This window comes from Callospermophilus lateralis, unplaced genomic scaffold (assembly GCF_048772815.1).
Source record: "Callospermophilus lateralis isolate mCalLat2 unplaced genomic scaffold, mCalLat2.hap1 Scaffold_765, whole genome shotgun sequence".
In the NCBI taxonomy this organism is placed as follows: Eukaryota; Metazoa; Chordata; class Mammalia; order Rodentia; family Sciuridae; genus Callospermophilus; species Callospermophilus lateralis.
In genome coordinates, this window is record NW_027515667.1 from 107,651 (window position 1) to 129,180 (window position 21,530).

The window sequence follows — 21,530 nt, forward strand, 5'->3', positions numbered from 1 at the left end:
GGCAATACTTCTCTGAGGTCAGTTCCAGAACTCAGTCTCTAAGGGAAATCAGAGCAAGCCCAGGTGGACCCAGTCATCTCTTCCAACTGCCACACAAATGAACACAAATCAAATCAAAACACTCCCACATGGCCCTCATGTTCTGCCATATAGACACTCATCATAAACTCTGGCTGGAGGTTTCCATGAGGGGCGCAGCCCAAGTCAGTATCCAAAATAAGCTCCCCAGCCCCTCATTTGCCTAAAGTCTAGGTGGCCTGGACACCCTTCCATTGAACCAGGAATGATCAAATAGGCCTGCCGTTAATACTGCTCTGCTTCTCCAAATTGAGGACTACCTACCGTGGGGATTAGATTCTTTATGTGAATTGGTGTCATGAGAACACCCTAGCAGCTATGGGCTAGCCTCTGCAGGGCTTGGAAGAACTTATTTGACCCAAAGATCCCTAATCTCACTTGATGAAAGTCAGGAACCTTACAGAGAAATGCGAGATACTTCATCCACAGTGACTGCTCTTTTGGCCATTTTGGTTTTGGATGCGCACATGGGATCTTTCTTTAGATCCATCCGGTGCTGAGAATCTAAGCCACAGCCTCACACAGGGCCAAGAGGCTGATTCAGACACATCCCTTTCCAAAGCAATTAAGCAAAGAGCCACAGATGATGCCCATTTATTTTCATTTGAAAACATTTTCATCAGGCTTCATAAAGGGTTGGCCTGAGGCAAAGACCTTACTGACATTCAGGGCAACAGAACAATAGGTAATTAGAAGGCACAAACCAGGGTTTCTTCACTGAGACTTGTCAAAATCCAGTGGTGTGCCACTACCTGCTTTCTCAGGAAAGGCCCCTCTTCAGAGCTTTCCTTCCATTTGGCCATCCTCACATCTCTAGGTACCAAGATAGCCTGACTCAGCCTTTGGTAAATCCAAACAAGTGAGACCACTGGGAGTGGAACTGGGACTGGCTCTGTGTGCCTGGCTTCCTGGATCCCACATTCCATCACCAAGGAAGTGAGGTCAGGTCACTTCCTTCAGGAACTGAATAAGGTCACTGCCTTGGCAACCACTTTGTCCTCACAGTTGCTTCCAAGGGTCCCATGAGATGGAGGCTTCCCCTAAGTCCTGTGACACTTTCACAAGTTAGAATGGTATATCAACCATAGGCAACCAAAACCAGCTCTCCATACAGGCCTCCTTTGGTCCATCTTCTCTACATTAAGAAGAGAGAGGCTGATTCAGACGCAACCCTTCATCCTGACCAGGTTGTTTGCCATGGAAGATGACTTTTGCTCTCTCAGGTCCTTCATAGCTGCCTACATCTTGGACCTTTGAGGTTCTCAGCAGGTAGAAGATCGCCTACATTCCAGTCTTATAAGACCAACTCTGTCCCTGCTCTTCTGTAAAGTAAGATTGAGGGAACACTGTATGATTAGGGTTAATAACAGGTTCGATTTGGGTTTGAAATCATTTTGCTGGATGAATAATGGTATTGGGAACCTGCAATATTGATAAGAATATAGAGGTGAAATGTACTCATGAAAACAGAAGTCTAAGTAAGATTTGAAGCCCAGAAGGGTATTGGGCCCTTGATTGGGTTACTTACCATTGAATTACGTTCTGCACAGATGTCTCAGATAAATCCATATACAATGGCATAGGACCTTGTACCTTGGATGACTGAATGTCGAAGAGAACATCCAGTCAAAAAGGGATAGTTGGTAGGATTAGGAAGATAGTAGGTAGGTTTAGGAAGAAGAGTGAGTGTAGGATTTGGAACACATGTTATTTAGCAATAGTTACAGAATGAATTTAAATGTCAGCACATGTGAAGAGTCAATCACAATGATGAACTGGGGAAAATATTTAGGTAAGCAGATATCAATAGAGACATTATGAAATCAAGCAAAGTATAAAGTGAGAGAAAGGCTTAGATATTTTCAACAGGGTTGAGTTTGAATATATAATCTTAGGAAGAAACAAATATGTAGTCACCAATAGGTTTGTCATTTGAGAGCATTAGGCAACTTGGACATGGATGTTTTTAGTAATCTATGTTCACTTTCCATTTAGGCTTTGGTACAAAAAAAATGTGAACTTTGAATTTTGTGTCCAGAATATTTCTGTGATTAAATGTATATGTAGATCTGGTGACATGAGTATTTCTTCCACCATTTCTGGGAGCAATATTGACTGACTACTACTGACTGATAGGTATAGATTCTTTATGTGATTTGGAGTCATGAGAAAACCCAAGCACCTCTTCAGGGTTTGAAGAACTCATTTGACCCAAAGGATCCCTATTCTCTCTTGATGAAGGTCAGGAACCTAACAGAGGAAGGAAAGAGACTTCATCCACAATTACTGAACTTTTTGCCATTTTGGTTTTGGATGCACACATGGAATCTTTCTTTAGATCCATCAGGTGCTGAGAATCTAAGTCACACAGGGCCAAGAGGCTGATTCAGACACATCCTGTTCCAAAGCAATTAAGCAAAGAGCCACAGGTGATGCTCATTCATTTCCATTTGAAAACTGTTTTGTTCAGGCTTCACAAAGGGGTGGCCTGAGGCAAAGACCTTCCTGACATTCAGGACAACAGAACAATAGGTAAGCAAAAGGTCCAAAGCAGGGTTTCTACACTGAGACTTTCCTGGTCACACTGTCCCTGCTCTTCTGTAAAGTTAGATTGAGGGAACATTGTATGGTTAGAATTAATAGCACATTCGATTTGGGTTAGGAAGCATTCTGCAGGATGAATAATGGTATCAGGAACCTGCAATATTTACAAGAATATATAGATGAAATATGAGTATGAAAACAGAAATCTACGTAAGATTTGAAGCCCAGAAGGACATTGGGCCCTTTAGTGGGTTACTTAGCTTTGAATTATGTTCTTCACAGATGTCTCAGATAAATCGATACACAATGGCATAATACCTTGGACCTTGGATGACTGAATGTCGAAGAGAACATCCAGTCAAAAAGGGAAAGTCAGTAGAATTAGGAAGATAGTTGCTAGGTTTAGAAACAACAGTGAGTATAGAATTTGGACCAAAAGTTCTTTAGCAATAGCTTTTCAATAAGAGAGGGAAGGTAAATGTCAGGACATGTGAAGGGTCAGTTACAATGATGAACTGGGGAAAACATGTAGGTTAGCAGATATCAATAGAGACATTAAAAATCAGGCAAAGTATAAAGTGAGGGATAGGATTAGACATTTTCAACAGGCTTGAGGTTGAATACATAATCTTAGGAAGAAACAAATATATAGCGACCAATAGGATTTACATTTGAGACAATTTGGCCACCTGGACATGGATGTTTTTAGTAATCCATGCTCACTTTTTATTAAGGCTTTGGTACAAACATAAGAGTGACCTTTGCTTTCTGTGTCCAGAATATTACTGTGGTATAATGTATATGTAGATCAGGTGACATAAGTATTTCTTCCACCATTACTGGGAGCAATATTTTGAAGACATATAAATTCATATTGGGGGAACAAAGCGGTGTACCCTGTGTCAATGAATAGAGAAATAATTCATGAATAGACCATAGTGTGAATAAATAATAAAAATGATTCCAACATTAAACAATGGATTGATTTGATATCTGAAAATATACAGAAAATCTTTAATTGATATACATACATTCATTACAACCAGTTATACATCTAACAGTAATATGAGGGTTATGGTTTATCATGAAGAGTGTGTGAGTTTTGCTTCAAAAATGATTATGGAAATCGAAAATAATGTGTTTTGAAAGAAGTCTCATGAAAAGACCAGTCAAGAAACCTGGAGGAATATATGAGTTCTGAAGCAGGAGGTGATTGAAATTGAAACAAATGTCTATAAATTTGTGAACTTGTGGAAGAAATATATATGCTATGATGTGCATAAACTGAAGAAATATTAATATACCACTGTTTAATAAAAGTGAACTGCAAAATACACATCATGTCCCATAGGAAACTGCATGCATTGATGTTAAACTGGGTATTACTGTAGAAATATTAGGATTTGTATGCACCATTCTCTCAAGTTAGTTTTCAGTACTAGGAAACAAATATGTATTTCAGGTGGATGTATATTTCTGAGAATAATCTTTTGAAGAGTTGATCATAAATCCACATACATGAATATGAATGATTTTAAGGAATGTATAATAAGACTCATATATTTGATAATTAGAAAAATTTGGAGAGTGTGTGTATACACACACACACACACATATACATATATATACACACACACAGAGACATTAAAATCTAGCAATATATATGCCAATCGAAATTCATCATAAAATATATACCATCCACAGATGCAAAAATAATTATTTTACTAAAAATGGTTTTATGTATAATGGTGTTCTACTAGGAAGCTCACCCATAGGTTGAATTTTCAGTTCCAACAGCGTTTAGGAAGAGTGATCTCTTCTCATAACTTCTATTGGCCAAGTCACAAACCTCACTAAAACGTACATGTGATAGCAGGTAGGATTCTACATGTGCATATAAAAATACATGTGTTGAATAGGCTACAGAGAAAGGAGACAGGAATTTGTTGAGAGCCACATATGAAGGGGCCCCAGCAAACTTCCAGCTGGCAGCAAATTTCCAGCTGTTGGATGATTATTGGCTAACAGTGGCCCCAGCAACATCTAGCTCATTGGAGATTCTCATTGAACTGTTTCCCCGCTCTTTCAGACTGCAAGCTGATGATTGGCTCACAGCGGCCCCAGCAACATCTAGCTGATTGGCTCCTCTGTGGTGATGCTCATTGGACAGTTTCCCTGCCCTTTCAGACCACGGAGCTGCTCATTGGGGGACTTTTTTGGCTTCACCCACGCAACCCAGCCAATCGGCCTCAAGAGCAGGAGAATTGTGGAAGATGGAGAGGCTTGTGGGTGTGACAGAGACTTTACAAGGAAACCAGTGGTGGCAGTTGGGCTCTAAGGGTTTTTCCTGAGGAGCTGTTTTGTATGGCATGTGTTTTTCTAAAAATAAAGTTCATTTCTTTTGACAAGTGGCTCCTAACTCTTACCCAGCCAGACTGCAGCATTTCCTCGCTTGCACAGGGAGCGACTGAGGGTAAGTGATAAGGTAAACTGCTCGCCCCTGAGGGCAGGGCAAGAGGATGGGTAGCCATTTTAAGATTCCTCTTTAGTTTTGCTTCACTTTTGTTTTAAGCTGCCTGTCCATGGAGATGAGTGAGACGGAAGAAATCCACTCACATATGAGGAAAAACTATTCACGTCTGAGGAGCAGATAGGGAGAAAGGACGGATACACATGTCAGGAGGAAAGAAAGGCTATAATGACTTTTTGTTGTTCCCTTTTTATTTCAGTCTGTCTCTGTTTTGTTTGGAGTCATCTTGTTGGGTTTTATTATAGTAGAAATACGGGATCAGAAATTAGTAAAAACAAACTGAATGAGTGTTAAGTAAATTGTTAGAGGAAGGAGGTGTCTCAGTAAAATCAAGAACAGTCAGGGCATACAGTGATACAATACAAAAATGTACCCCATGGCCTTTTAAGGAGGAGTTGTTAACTATATCATAATGGAACCATCATGGTGAAGATTTCAAAAGAGTAGAAAAGAACAGCCCAGGGACTCAGCCAGTTGGCACATTGCCATTGTGGACGTTCATATCTGCTTTGCTTAGTCCAAAGCCTTCAGTTCAGACACAGATAGAGGAACAAAGCTTAGAGCAGAAAAAGCCATCAGGGGCAAAGTTACAAAAGGAGACTGCTACTAACATCTTTCTATCACCAGAGGGCATAAGTGTCCAACAACAGCGCCACCTCTACAGGAAACTGTTACTAACACCTTTCTATCACCAGAGGATGTAAATGTCCAACTAACAAGGCCACCTCCATATGCTGGGAGGCCCCCAACCCCCGCAGTTGATAGTTCGGTTCCTGAGACAGGATCTCAAGTATTTACATGCCCGGTATTTTAGGTAGGAGGGCAGAGAATTCACCTTGCTTTAAATTTTAAAATAGTGAAGCAGCTAAAAGAGGCTATAACAACCTATGGTCCTCAAGCACCCTTCATTGTAAGCTTGGTCCAATCTATTAGCACCTTAAATGTGATGCCAGTAGATTGGGCTAATATGTGTAAAGCTGTGCTAAAGGGAGGACAATACCTGTTATGGAAGGTTGCCAATGAGAAATTTTGCAAGGAGAAGGCTAGGCGAAATGCAGCAGCTGGTTATCCTCAGAGAAATCTAGATATGTTGTTAGGAAAGGGACCTTATGAGGATCAGCAGCAACAAATTCCATATGATCATGGTATATACGAATTAATTACTGTAGAAATGGTTAGGGCATGGAAGACTTCACAAGGACTTGGAGGATTACAAGGTCAATTATCTAAGTTAATACAAGGAGCTAATGAATCTTATGCTGAATTTGTAGATAGGCTTATTAAAACAGCTACCAGAGTTTTTGGGAATACAGAACAAGCAATTCCATTAATAAAACAACTGGCTTATGACCAAGGGAATTGTTGGTGCAGAGATATCATTAGACCATGGAAACATGAAGATTTAAACACATATATTAAATTATGTAGAGACATTAATGAATAAGAGCAAGTCGTGGCAGCTACAGTAAAACAGGCTTTAGATGCCAGGCCAAGAACATGCTAGAATTGTGAAGAAAAGGACATTTTAAAAGGAATTGCCCCATAGGAGGAGGGTTTAACAAAAGTAGGAATCAAAGGAGTAGAATACCGTGTATTTGCCCACAATGCCATAGAGGAAGACATTGGGCTAATGAATGCCATTCTCAAACCAACATAGAAGGTACTTCATTATCAAAAAATGAACAAAGACTAGGTGTTTATCCACAATATTATGGACAAAGGCATCGGGCTCCACTGCCAAAAAATGGAGAGGTGGGCCCAATGCTCTGGGTCCCAAAACCACAAATATATGGAGCACTGGAGAAACACAGCAACCCCATCAGGATAGTGCACAGGACACATTTTTTATCAGATCCCTCATCAGACAAACCAGAGGGAGCACAGAGTTGGACATCAGCACCTCCGCCAGATCAGTACTAACTCCAGAGATGAGGGTTCAAATAATTCCCAAAGGGCTGAAAGTACCTCTTCCCAAAGGAACAGTAGGCTTATTATTAGGATGCAGCTCTTCTACTCTAAAAGGACTTAGAATAATTCCTTGGGTAATTGTTTCCGATTATGAAGGTGAAATAAAAATTATAGCCAGTTCTCCAAAGGATTTATCAGTAATTTCACCAGGAGATAGAATAGCACAGTTATTAATAATACTCAGCCTACATAATAAATTTTCTAGTCATGCTGTAGAAAGAGGGTCCATGGGATTAGACTCCACAGGTGTAGATTGGGCTATGCTTTCTTTAAATTTAGATTCTCGCCCCATGCTAAAACTAAATATTCAAAAACATGAATTTAATGGGCTACTGGATACAGGTGCAAACTCTAGCATCATCTCTCGTCAAGAATGGCCAAAACATTGGCCATTAAAACAAGCCACTCAAATGCTTTGAGGCCTAGGAGTGGCGACTAATCCCCTTAAAGGTGCAATTGTATTAGATAGGAAGGATTCTGAAGGATGTGAAGGAACTATACAGCCATATGTATTGGATCATCTTCCCGTTAATTTATGGGGATGAGATGTCCTTGATCAATTAGTTTTGACATTAACAAATAAGATCAACCAAAATGCACCCACTACTATGGCTAGACAAGGTTTTAGGAAAAGAAAAATATTAGAAAAACAAGAAGAAGTTATAGGAGCACCAACACAAATAGATCAAGGAACAGACAGAAATGTGTTGGATTTTCAGAAAGGGCCACTGAGACAATAAAAATTACTTGGAAATCAGAAAGACCAGTATGGGTTCCTCAATGGCTCCTGACTAAAGAAAAGATACAAGCAGCCCATGACCTGATCAAACAACAATTAGTGGAAGGACATATACAACCTTCTGTATCTCCCCATAATATTCCCATTTTTGTCACCAAAAAGAAATCTGGTAAATGGAGATTATTGCAAGATTTAAGAACCATTAATAATGAGATGGTTATTACGGGACCTGCTCAATCAGGGATTCCTCAATTGTCTGCTTTGCCAAGAACTTGGTATGTTTTAGTTATACATATAAAAGATTGTTTTTTTTTTTTTCATTTCCAATTCATCCTGAGGATAGTCCACGTTTTGCATTTACTATCCCTACACTGAATCATGAAGCTCCTTATCAGAGGTAAGAGTGGAAACTACTCCCTCAAGGGATGGCTAACAGCCCAACTACATGTCAAATTTATGTTAACAAAGTAATCCTGCCACTTAGAAATCAAAATGCTTAACTACAAATATTTCACTATATGGATGATGTATCATTTGCACACAAAGCTAAAAACACATTGCTAGAATGTTATGCCACACTTACAAACTGATTAAAAAATTATAATCTAGAGATAGCAATAGATAAAGTACAATTAAAATTTCCAATAAATTATTTAGGAGTTCTATTATCCTCAACCATGGTCAGTCCACCAAAAATTCAAATAGAAGTAGATCAACTCCAATCAACTAATGACTTTCAAAATTATTAGGAGACATAAATTGGATAAGGCCTTAACTAATTATACCAACAGGAGAGTTGGGACCTTTATTTGATATCCTAAAACGTCTATTAGATCCAAATTCACCCAGAATGTTAACACCTGAAGCAAGAAAGGCATTAAAAATCATTGAAACATAAATGGGAAATATGCATTTGGATAGAGTTGATATAATTTTGCCTTTATTATTTATTGTACTACCAACAAAAAAAAGTATTTATACAGGAGTATTTTGGCAAGAAGGTCCATTATTATGGATTCATTTATCTTATTCTTCTCACACTATTATTACTAGGTATCCTGAGACTGAGGGACAATTAATACTCATAGGAATAATAGCAGGAAAGGGAGTGTGTGGAATTTCACCCAATAAAATTATTACTCCATATTCTTTGAATCAAATTGATAAATTAGCTAATGAGTTAAATACTTGTGCAGTAATCATGTGTAAATCAAATGTTTCATTTGATAACCACTTACCATCTAATCTTTTATTGTCTTTTTGGTCATCGCATCCTGTAATTTTTCCAAAAATGACAAGAAAACAAGTATCATGAATGCTCCAAGTATATTCACTGATGAGACAAATCATGGCACAGCAGCAATAATTACACCTGATCAAACTTTTACATTTTTACTACCCAAACAATCAGCTCAAAAGGTAGAGCTTAATGCAGTATTACAAGCTTTTGTGATGTTTAAAGATTCTGTATTTAATTTATTTTCCCTTAGTCAGTATATAGTTAATGCTATAGTATCCCTTGAACATGCTGGTAGTATTTCCCCTTCCTCTACTGTTTTCTCTTTGCTTTCCAGTATACAATGTCTAATCTGGTACAGAAAAGATTCATTCTTTATAGGACATATCACTGCACATACAGGATTGCCTGGAGCCCTTAGTTTCAGCAATGATTTAGCAGATTAAACTACACATGACATACATACATATTTTCTCTACACTAGAAGAAGCTACAAATTTTCATAAAATGTTTCATGTCAATGCTAATACTTTACAAAAGTGTTTTAAAATAACTAAGGAAAAAGATAGAAAAATAATAAAACAATGTCAAAATTGTGTGACCTTTTTACCACAAGTTAATCTTGGAGTCAATCCTAGAGGATTGACACCTAACCATATTTGGCAGATGAATGTCACACACTTGCCAGAATTTGGAAAATTAAAATATTTGCATGTTACAGTTGATACTTCTTCTAGATTTTTGATGGGCTCCCTTCATGCGGGGGAAAAAACTAAATATGTTATAGCTCATTGCTTACAAAATTTTGCCACTGTGGGCATTCCAAAACAGTTAAAAACAGATAATGCCCCTGATTATACTCCTACCTCTTTTAAACAATTTTTCTCATCATTTGGCATTACTCATATAACAGGAATCCCATACAATCCACAGGGACAATGCATAGTGAAAGAGCACATGAAACTATTAAAATGTACTTATTAAAGCAAAAAGACGGAATTGGGAAGGGGTATGAATTCCCCAAAGATAAACTTAAAATAACCCTTTTTACTCTAAACTTTTTAAATTTGGATTCATCAGGACTTAGTGCTGCGGAAAGGCATATGTGTCCAAAAAATGTGCATAAGTTCAAGGTACTTTGGAAGGATATTCGAACAGGACAACAGAAAGGTCCTGACCCAATTATTGTCTGGACTCGGGGGTCTTTTTCTGTGTTTCTACAGGGAGAACAGCAGCCGATTTAAATAACAGAGAGATTAACTAAGGTCCTGACCCAGAGATTGCCTGGAGTCGGGAGTCTCTTTATGTGTTTCCACAGGGAGAACAGCAGCCAAATTGGATTCCAGAGAGATTAACAAAAGTACTGACCCAGTGATTGTCTGGAGTCAGGGGTCTGTTTGTGTGTTTCCACAGGAAGAACAACAGCCGATTTGGATTTCAGAGAGATTAACTAATGCGATTTCTATAGACCAAAATAAGATGATTTGGCTCAAATCCATAACAGCTGATATCCAAACCTCCAGTTTCACTATCCTTACATCTGTGACAGAACAGGGATACTTTTTTCAATATCTATTTTATTATTGCCCTTTCCCATATTATGAAGTTTTATTTGTTTTTTTGAGCTCATTGAGACCTAGGTTAATGTTTTGCTGACCAGTTCTATATTTTGACTATAGAGTTTTTAAACATTGCACTGGTGAATTCACCTGTGAAAATTATAAGGCCTTTACTATTATGTTATGTGTTGTATGTATTATATTATGTGTGCACACTTGTGTTTTGTGTTATATGTTTGAATGTACGTATGTCCATATATCATATATGATGAGCGCTCATGAAAAAATGGATGCAAATTTTTTTTTTATTCACGTGATTTAAATGGTTTAATTTAAATTGGCTAATCAACTGTTGAGCATTGTTTTAATATGTGAACAAAAAAGGAAGTTAACAGACCTGTTTGTTTACTTCACCTTTTCTTTTCATTATATTTAATAATTCTCTTCAAAATAATGTAAATTTTTAAGAAAATTATTTTCTTTTAGTGCCTTTTGGAATGTTAAATAATTTTCCTTTACCCATTATTGCCAGAATTTCTATCTTCATACCAGTGCCAGTGAAGTCAAAGATAAAACCAATCTACAGCTTCTGCAATAGCCATCACTGAAATTCTTGCAGAACTTGCCAGGACTATGTATCACTTTTACGCATTGTGAACTCTCTCTTGGTGAAGCCACTTGTGGTAGTGTTGGGGTATATATGCTGATGCTATCAGCAGTGGTACAATTTTTCAAAAAGTAGCCATCAATTGGCTTGGTGTGTCTTCCTTATTCTCACTTGATAGAGGTCAGAAACCTTACAGAGGAAGGGGAAAAACTTCATCCACAATGACTGCTCTTTTAGCCATTTTGGTTTTGGATGCACACATGATATCTTTCTTTAGATCCATCCATCTAAGAATCTAAGCAACAGCCTCACACAGGGCCAAGAGGCTGATTCAGACACATCCCTTTCCAAAGCAATTAAGCAAAGAGCCACAGGTGATGCCCATTCATTTGCATTTGAAAACTGTTTTCTTCAGGTTTCACAAAGGGGTGGCATGTGGGAAAGACCTTCCTGACATTCAGGGCAACAGAACAATTGTTAAGCAAAAGGCCCAAACAGGGTTTCTCCACTGAGACATTAGTAGTCACAGTGATATCTGAGTTTTCTGAGATGCTCGCCATTCCCTTCAGCTGTCCACTACATGGCCATGTCACAGAACTTGGAGGTGGCACATATCTTGGATACAAAACCATGAGCCTCTTCTGGAGAGTGGCCAGATTTTAGGAAGAAAACAGGAACTTAGGAAGATAGCAGGTGTTGCCCATCAATAAGGCAAGCTGCATTCCATTTATAAATTGGGCAGGATGAATGCTGGGAAGCTTTCTACTAGTCAGGACACATCCATTGATGCATTCTCTTTTCTAATATGTACAACCACGGACACAGTGTGGTACACAGACACAGAAACACTCGCATTGTCAAACGACTTACTAGAAACAGTTCACTCTGAACAAAACAAATCGCATTTTCTACCTATTCTCAGAATATGAGACAAAACCACAAACCCACACCCACACCAACAAAGGCCCCTTCTTCCTCCAAGTAGGTCTGTGAATATCTGGAGTGTTCTCTGACTGTGGGGCATTCTAGGTTGCCCCGAAATGTCCTGTCCTGTCTCAGATCTGGTGTCCTTAACTAACTCTCTGAAGTTCTCAGGAGCCAGCGGTGAGTCACTACCTTCTTTCTCAGGAAAGGCCCCTCTTCAGAGCTTTCCTTCCATTTGGCCATCCAAACAGGATGGTCCAAAGTAGGTACCAAGAATGACTGACTCTGTTATCTAGAAATCTAAAAATTGAGACCACTGGGACTGGGACATGGACTGGCACTGTTTGACTGGCTTTTTGTATCCCAAGATCAGAGAGTTTCTTCCCCAAGGAAGTGAGGTGAGGTTACTTCCATGAGGAACTGAATGAGTTCACTGCCTTGGCAACCACTTTGTACTAAGAGTTGCTTCCAAGGGTCCCATGAGATGGATGCTGTCCCTGCTTCCTGTGACTCTTTCACAAGTTAGAATGGTATATCAACCATAGGCACCCGGGAACAGCTCTCCACACAGGTCTCATTTGGTCCATCTTCTCTACATTAACAATAGAAAGGCTGATTCAGACACAACCCTTCATCCTAACCAGGTTGTTTGCCATGGAAGATGAATTTTGCTGTCTCAGGTTTTTCAGAGGTGCCTAATCTTCTTCAGTGATCATTTCTGCATGGAGCTTTGAGATTCTCTGCACGTGGAAGATCCCCAGCATTCCTGTATTGTAAGACCAACTCTGTCCCTGCTCTTCTGTAAAGTTAGATTGAGGTAACAGTGTATGGTTAGGGTTAATAACAGGTTTGATTTGGGTTAGGAATCATTCTGCTGAATGAATAATGGTATTGGGAACCTGTGATGTGTATAAGAATATATAGGTGAAATATATGTATGAAAACAGAAATCTAAGTAACATTTGAAGCCCAGAAGGGCATTGGGCCCTTGATTGGGATACTTAGCTTTGAATAAATCGATATACAATGGCATAGGACCTTGTACCTTGGAAAATTGAATGTAGAAGTGAACATCTAGTCCAAAAGGATAGTCGGTAGTGAAAGGTTAATGAAATAGTTAATTGTCACTTCCCGTTTTTCTGTATGCTTAACAAAACACTGTTGAAATCTTGAGAACTGTTTGCTAATTTTTTTCCCAGAATGTGCTTTCCCCAACAACCAAACTGTAGAATGTACTCCTTCACCTGATTGCACGCAAACAGCCCACTCACCCTTATCCATCAGTAAATTTCCCTCCCTGTTCTCTCCAAGGAAAGTATATTAGCTCTGCTTAATCTATTCTCAGGGATCTCTGCTCTATTCAAGTGAGCTCTAAGCCCTAGCATGCTGGACCCCCAATAAACCCTTTGTTGTTGAATGAGACAGTCTCTTCGTGGTCTCTTCATTCGATGCTCGCCCGACCTTTACATATAGAGGTTCCACCGAGTTCTGGCAGCGGCGGACAAGAGACCCTAACAGGCTCCTCTCGGGGTAAGTAAGGCGCCTATTTCTGGTTTCAGTTTTAAGGTTAGGGTTTGGCAAAATGACTGTTGATATAGAGCGTGAGCTCTCTCTGATGGTGGCTGAGAGATGTATCACAGAGCCACAGGCCACTTCCCTGGAGGACGCCCCAGAGGACTCGGGAAATCGAGGAACAATAGTCTCTTCGACTCAGTGATATTTTGTTTCAGATTCGGTATTGCCAGCCCATAGGGTTTTGCCGGCTACTCAGTCCTGGTCTCAATTTTGGACATCCATTGCCTGTCTTTATTGTCTTGTCTGTGTCGTGTGTTGTTGCATTCACTGTTTGTGTATGTTTCATTAAGGGACAGAGCACTTCAATGCCTCTGTCCCTGACCCTTAATCACTGGACCAAAGTTCCCTTAAGAGCTCAGAATCTTTCTTTTTCAGTAAAACTCCGGACCGGCCAGAATCTCTGAGCCTCAGAATGTCCCACCTTTGGAGTCGGATGGCCACTAGAAAGATCTTTCTACTTCCCACTAATTTAAAAAATCAGAGATATTGTCTTTCAGCTGGGCCCACATAGCCATCCAGATCAACAGCCATATACCTTAAATTGGTAGGACCTCTGCAAATTTCCTCCATGGGTGAAGCCTTTCCTTGCCCCTTCCCCTACTCCTATTACTTCCCCCACGATCTCTCAAACCCTCTGCTCATCCTACTCCTCCACCCTCTGTTCTCCCTGAGTCACAAGATTTGACTCTACTGGACTCTCCTCCCCCTCCTTATCCCCTCTCCTCTTCCCCCAACCACCAACACACTCTAAGTGATTCCCTTGCAGCTGACTCAGCCTCTTCGCCATTGGAGGAAGCTAAGCTGGCCCAGGGCCCTCCAGATAATTCCCCTGTGGCACACACAGACCTCCTCCCCTGGAGGAAGATGGCCCGGATAAAGGAACTCGCTGGCTGTGAATCATTGAAAACCCTGTAACTCCCGTGATGTTCCCGCTATGTCCCTACGAGCCAATGATTGACGACAACAATGGGGGAAAATTGCAAGCCTACCAGTATTGGCCTTTCTCCTCTTCAGACCTATATAACTGAAAAAATAACAATCCCCCTTTTTCCGAGGACCCTATCCGGCTCACAGTTCTGGTTGAATCATTGATGTTTTCATACCCGCCTGCTTGGGATGACTGTCAACAACTCTTAGAGATTCTCTTCATGACAGAGGAACAAAAGAGAATCCTCCTGGAAGCTAGAAAAAATATCCTCGGACCAGATGGGAGACCGACACATCTTCCCAACATAATCAAAGCCAGCTTTCCTTGAAGCGACCCAACTGGATCCCGAACACATTTGAAGGTAAGAAAGCATCTGTCCACTTTTCGCTGGGGTCCAAATAATTTGGCCAAGGTAAGAGAGATTATTCGAGGGCCTAATAAATCTCCCTCTATGTTTCTAGAGAGAATTATGGAGGCATATAGAAGATATACACCTTTCAATCCTCAGGCAGAGTATCAAAAAGCATCTGTCTCAATGGCCTTTATTTGGCAAGCTGCCCTAAATATTAAAAGAAAGTTACAATACTTAGATGGATAACAAGATATGATTTTGGGAGATTTATTCAGAGAAGCCGAGAAAGTATACTATAAGAGAGAAACTGAGGAAGAGAAGGGAGCAAAGGGAGGATAAAAGAAACAAAAGACAGACTAAGGCATTGACTAAGGTCCTGGTCACAACACCAAAAGGGCCAGAAATTAAAAAAAAGGGAGACAGGAAGAGATACCTGGTCCCATGCCCGAGGCCATCCCTGGCCTCAAATCAATGTGCCTACTCTAAAGAAAAAGGACACTGGACCCACGAGTGCCCTAGAAAGAGACAGCCATGCCAGCCAGCCATTCTGACTCTGGAGGATGACTACAAAAGTTGGGGCTCAGATCCCCTCCCTGAGTTCGGGGTAACTTTTGAAGTGAAGGGGACCCCAGTAAACTTTGAAGTGGATACAGGGGCAATATACTCAGCCCATAAGGCTCCATTGGGCCCTCTATCAAATAAAATGTCTACTGGCTGCACCATGTCAGTCACAAGGCATTTGGAAGCCAATGGAAGATCCACATGGCCCACCACAGATGTTTTATCACACACTTTCATAACACTGCTCTAGTCCCACTACTCACCAGGCTCCAACTTACTGGCATCTCTGTTCTACACCATTTTCTTGAAACCCAGTCAATCAAGGCACTGTCTGGTATACTCATGATCATCAAGAGGACATCCCAAGGTTCTCCAGTTTTATCTTGTCATGGGAATTTCAAAAATTTTATGATAATTTTCCAGCAATATTTCACGGATGAATTTGGAGGCACTGTGGGTTTCAATTCATTCAGGAACAATTAAATGCTGAGGAAGCTAATTTCAGTAAACTCTGGAGCACTCTCACAGGCAAGGCTTCCCAAAAAGTGCCCAAAAAGTAACATGAAACCAGGCCCATTGAGGTCTACAAAGCGAGGTCCATGTGTGTTTTCAATCTCAATTATGGCTGCCAAGTCTTTCAGAATTAAATCATGTGATATCTTGGCTGAGATTCCCAGTGTTCTTTGGAAAGCCAACCTGGGCCTAGACCTCGGGATCCAAGGTCACCTCTCATGCCTGGCCTCCTAAAATCCCATCACAATTCATGGCAATACTTCTCTGAGTTCAGTTCCAGATCTCAGTCTGTAAGGGGAATCACACCAGAGTTCAAGCCCAGATGGACCCAGTCAACTCTTCCGTGACACAAATGAATACAATTAAAACCAAAATACTCCCACACGTCCCTCATCTTCTTCCATATAAACACTCATCATAAACTCTGTCTGAAGGTTTCCATGAGGGGCACAGCTCAAGACAGTGTCCAAAATAAGCATCCTTGCACCTCATTTGCATACCTTCAGGGTGGCCTGGACACCATTCCTGTGAACCAGGAGTAAACAAATAGGCTTGCCTTTAATACTATTCCAATTCTCCAATTTGAGGCCTACTGACTTTGGGGTTAGATTCTTTATGTGAATTGGAGTCATGAGAAAACCCAAGCACCTATGGGCTAGCCTCTGCAGGTTGTGAAGAACTCATTTGACACAAAGGATCTCTATTCTCACCTGATGGAGGTCAGGAACCTTACAGAGAAAGGTGAGAGGCTTCATTCCAATGACTGCTCTTTTGGCCATTTTGGTTTTGGATTCACACATGGGATCTTTCTTTAGATACATCAGGTGCTGAGAATCTAAGCCACAGCCGCACACAAGGCCAAGGGGCTGATTCAGACACATCCCTTTCCAAAGCAATTAAGAAAAGAGCCACAGGTGATTCCCTTCATTTCCATTTGAAAACTGTTTTCTCCAGGCTTCACAAAGGTGTGGCCTGAATCAAAGACCTTCCTGACATTCAGTGCAACAGAACAATAAGTAAGCAAAAGGCAAAAAGCATGGTTACTCCACTGAGACTTTCCTGGTCACCCTGATATCTGAGTTTTCTGAGATGCTCGCCATTCTCTTCAGCTCTCCAGTACATGGCCATGTCACAAAGCTTGGAGGTGGTACATATCTTGGACACAAAACCATGAGCCTATTCTGGAGAGTGGCCAGAATTCAGGAAGAAAACACCAACTTAGGAAGATAGCAGGTGTTGCCCATCGATAAGAAAAGCTGCAGTCCATTCACAAATAGGGCAGGATGAATTTTGGGAAGATTTATACTAGACAGTACACATCCATTAATGCATTCTCTTTTCTAATGTCAACAACAACGGACACAGACATAGAAAGACTCGGCTTGTCAAAAACTTACTAGAGACAGTCCAATCCAACCAAACAAACCACTTTTCCTACCCATTCTCAGAACATGAGTCAAAACCACAAACACACACCAACTTCCACAAAGGCACATCCTTTCCCCAAGTAGGTCTGTGACTATCCGGGGTGTCCTCTGAATGGTGGGCCATACTATGATTCCCCAAAATGGCCTGTCCTCTCTCAGATCTAGTTTCCTTGGCCAACTCTGTGAAGTTGTCAGGAAAAAGTGGTGAGGCACTACATGCTTTCTCAGGAAAAGTCCCTCTCCAGAACTCTCCTGGCATTTGCCTTCCTCACATCAGTAGGTACCAAGAAAGACTGACACTGTCCTTGGTAAATCCAAACAAGTGAGCCCACTGGGACTGGGACTGGGACTACCTTTGGCTCCCTGGCTTCTTTGATACCATGTTCAGAGAGTTCCATCACCAAGGAAATGAGGTATGTCACTTTCTTGGAACTGAATGAGGTCACTGCCTTGGCAACCACTTTGTCCTAACCGTTGCTTCCAAGGCTACCATGAGATGGAGTCTGCCCCTACTTTCTGTGACACTTTCACAAGTTAGAATGGTATATCAACCATAGGCACCCGGGAACAGCTCTCCACACAGGCCTGGTTAGGTCAGTCTTCTCTACAATAAGAAGAGAGAGGCTGATTCAGAAACATCCCTTCATCCTGACCAGGTTGTTCGCCATGGAAGATGAATTTTGCTCTCTCAGGACCTTCATACCTGCCTACAACTTCTCCAGGTATCATTTCTGAATGGACCTTTGAGGTTCTCAGCAGGTGGAAGGTCCCCTACTTTCCTGTATTCTAAGAACCACTCTGTCCCTGCTCTTCTGTAAAATCAGATTGAAGGAACAGTGTACGTTTAGGGTTAATAACTGGTTTGATTTTTGTTAGGAATCATTCTGTGTGATGAATAATGGTTTTGGGAACCTATGATATTTACAAGAATATAGAGGTGAAATAGAAGTATGAAAACAGAAATCTAGGTATGATTTGAAGCCCAGAAGGGGATTGGGCCCTTGATTGGGATAGTTAGCTTTGAATTATGTTCTGCACAGTTGTCTAAGTTAAATCGATATACAATGGCATAGGACCTTGTACCTTGGATGACTGAATGTAGAAGAGAACATCTAGTCAAAAAGGGATAGTAGGTAGGATTAGGAAGATATTTGGTAGGTTTAGGAAGAACAGTGAGTATAGGATTTGGACCAAAAGTTCTTTAGTAATAGGGTTTTAGTTAGAGAGTGAATGTAAATGTCAGCACATATGAAGTGTCAGTCACTATGATGAGCTGTGGAAATTATGTAGAAAAGCAGATATCAATAGTGACATTACGAAATCAGGCAAAGTATATAGTGAGTGATAGGATTAGACATTTTCAACAGGGTTGAGTTTGAATACATAATCCTTGCAAGAAACAAATATTTAGTCACCAATAGGATTGACATTTGAGAGCATTAGGCAACCTGGACATGGATGTTTTTAGTAATTCATGTTCACATTACATTTAGGCTTTGGTACAATCATAAGTGTGACCTTTACATTTTTGTCCAGATTATTACTGTGATAAAATGTATATGTAGATCACGTGACATGAGTATTTCTACCAGCATTTCTGGGAGCAATATATTGAAGACGTAAAATTTGTATTGGGGGTACAAAGAGGTGTACCCTGTGTCTATGAATATGGAGATAAAGCATGAATAGACCATACTTATATTGATATACAATCATTCATTACAACCAGTTATACATCTAATGATAATATTAGTGTTTTGGTTTATCATGAAGAGTTTGTGAGTTTTGCTACAAAAGTGATTATGGAAATTGAAAATAATGTGTTTGGAAAGAATTCTCATGAAAAGTCCTGTCAAGAAACCCTGACAATAGATGCGTTCTGAAGCAGGAAGTGATTAAATTTGAAACAAATGCCTATCAATTTGTGAATTGTGGATGAAATTCATATCCTATGATGTGCAAAAACTGAAGAAATAATATTGTACCAGTGTTGAATAAAAATGAACGTCCAATTACATATCATGTCCCATAGGAATCTACTTGCATTGATGTTAGACGGGGTCAGTTACTGTAGAATTATTAGGATTTGTATGCACCAGTCACTGAAGTTAGTTTTCCGTACTAGGAAACAAATATGTATTTCAGGTGGATGAATATTTCTGGGAATAATCTTGTATAAATTTCATTATAAATCCACATACATGAACATGAATGAATTTAGAGAGTTTATATAAGTCACATATATTTTATATTTTGAAAAATCTGTGGAGTGTGGATATATATATATATATATATATATATATATATATATATATAGACACACACGCACAAAGAGAGACATTAAAAAGTAGCAATATATATGCCAATCCCAATTCATCATTAAATATATATCATTAACAGATGCAAAAATATTTATTTTACTGAACATAAGTTTATGTATAATTTTGTTCTAATAGGAAGCTCCCCTATATGTTGAATTTTAGTTCCAACAGCGTTTAAAGGAGTGATCTCTTCTCACAATTTTTAACTTCCAAGTCAGCCACCTCACAAAAATGTACGTGTGATACCTGTTAGGATTCTATATGTGCATATAAATATACATGTGTGAATTAGCTACAGAGAAAGGGAAAAAAGAAATCACATATTTCTTAACTTTAAAAACACATGGAAAATTATTTCAATTAAAAATTGAATAGATTTATAACTCCTACCTTATATAATGCAAAAGGCAAGTCCAACTATACAACATGCCTCCTCTGAACTGCTTGTATTTCTATTCTGTTTGGGTTTTTTCTCCATTATATTAGGAAGAGTATTCTGAGTCTAGTAGGTGTGTGTTAGTGTCAGGGATTCAACATTTCAAAAGGAAAATTGGAAAAGTAATCCAATGTGTATGCAAATATGTGCTGCAAAGATATCCTAGCACTCTAATCCAGAACAATGCCTTCACATTACCTTCTCCCCAAGTAAGACACAATTAGAGGAAAAGAGTTAGAAAATCAGTGAATGCATATCTGGAATGGAAAATGTTCTGGAGTTCACAACCTTGGAGGTGGTAGAGGAGTTTCCAAAAGTAAGGGACAGGGTAAACACTCCACAAACATGGACCTATGCTGGCCTTCAAACTTTTTGAGAAACTGCCTCTGAGGTTGGGTACTTGAAATATATGTTGTTGTCAGGATATTTGGCTTCTTTTGTAGTGAGACCATCAAAGCTTGGTCTGCATCCGTGTGCCCTGGAGGACATGGTTTCTTATTTTCCAATGAACATGAGGCAGCTGTGCTGAATTCTCTCTTTATAGGTAAACTGTGTCCACTGGGGACTAAGTGTCTCCCTGTGTGAACTGTGAAGCCATTTGGTCCTCCTCCACTTTTTGTGGTGTTTCTTGCAGCTGCACTGGGAGTTTGGTATTTGCCTTACAAAATACAAGGAGCTCAACTGGGACACAGTACGTGAGAGAGTTCTGTCACGTGTGGTGGGTCACGGTCTGCAGGAGAATGCACCAACCATGCTTCTATCCATCATAGCTTGCCCCATTGCCCCCTTGTCCATATCAACCTGATTCTGAACATTGGCCTGAATCCTCATCATATAACAAGATGTCTTCACATATAAGGGTCTGCTTGCTGCATCATGTCAGTCAAGAGCCATTTGGAATCCAATGGTAGATCCTCATGGCCCTACCACTGATGTTTTATCACACACCTGCCCACCACTGCTGTAGACCCACTAGTCAGCAGGCTCCAACTTACTGTCATCTCTGTTCTACACCGTTTTCTTGTAACTCAGTCAATAAAGGCACTGTTTGCTATACTCATGAACAGCAACAGGACATCCAAAGGTTCTCCAGTGCCACCTGGTCATGGGAATTTCCAAAATTTCATGGTATTTATCTAGCCATTTTTCAAGGATAAAGTTGGAGGCACTGTGGGTTTCAATTCATTCAGTAACCATTAAAAGTTGAGGAAGCTCATTTCATTGAAAGTTC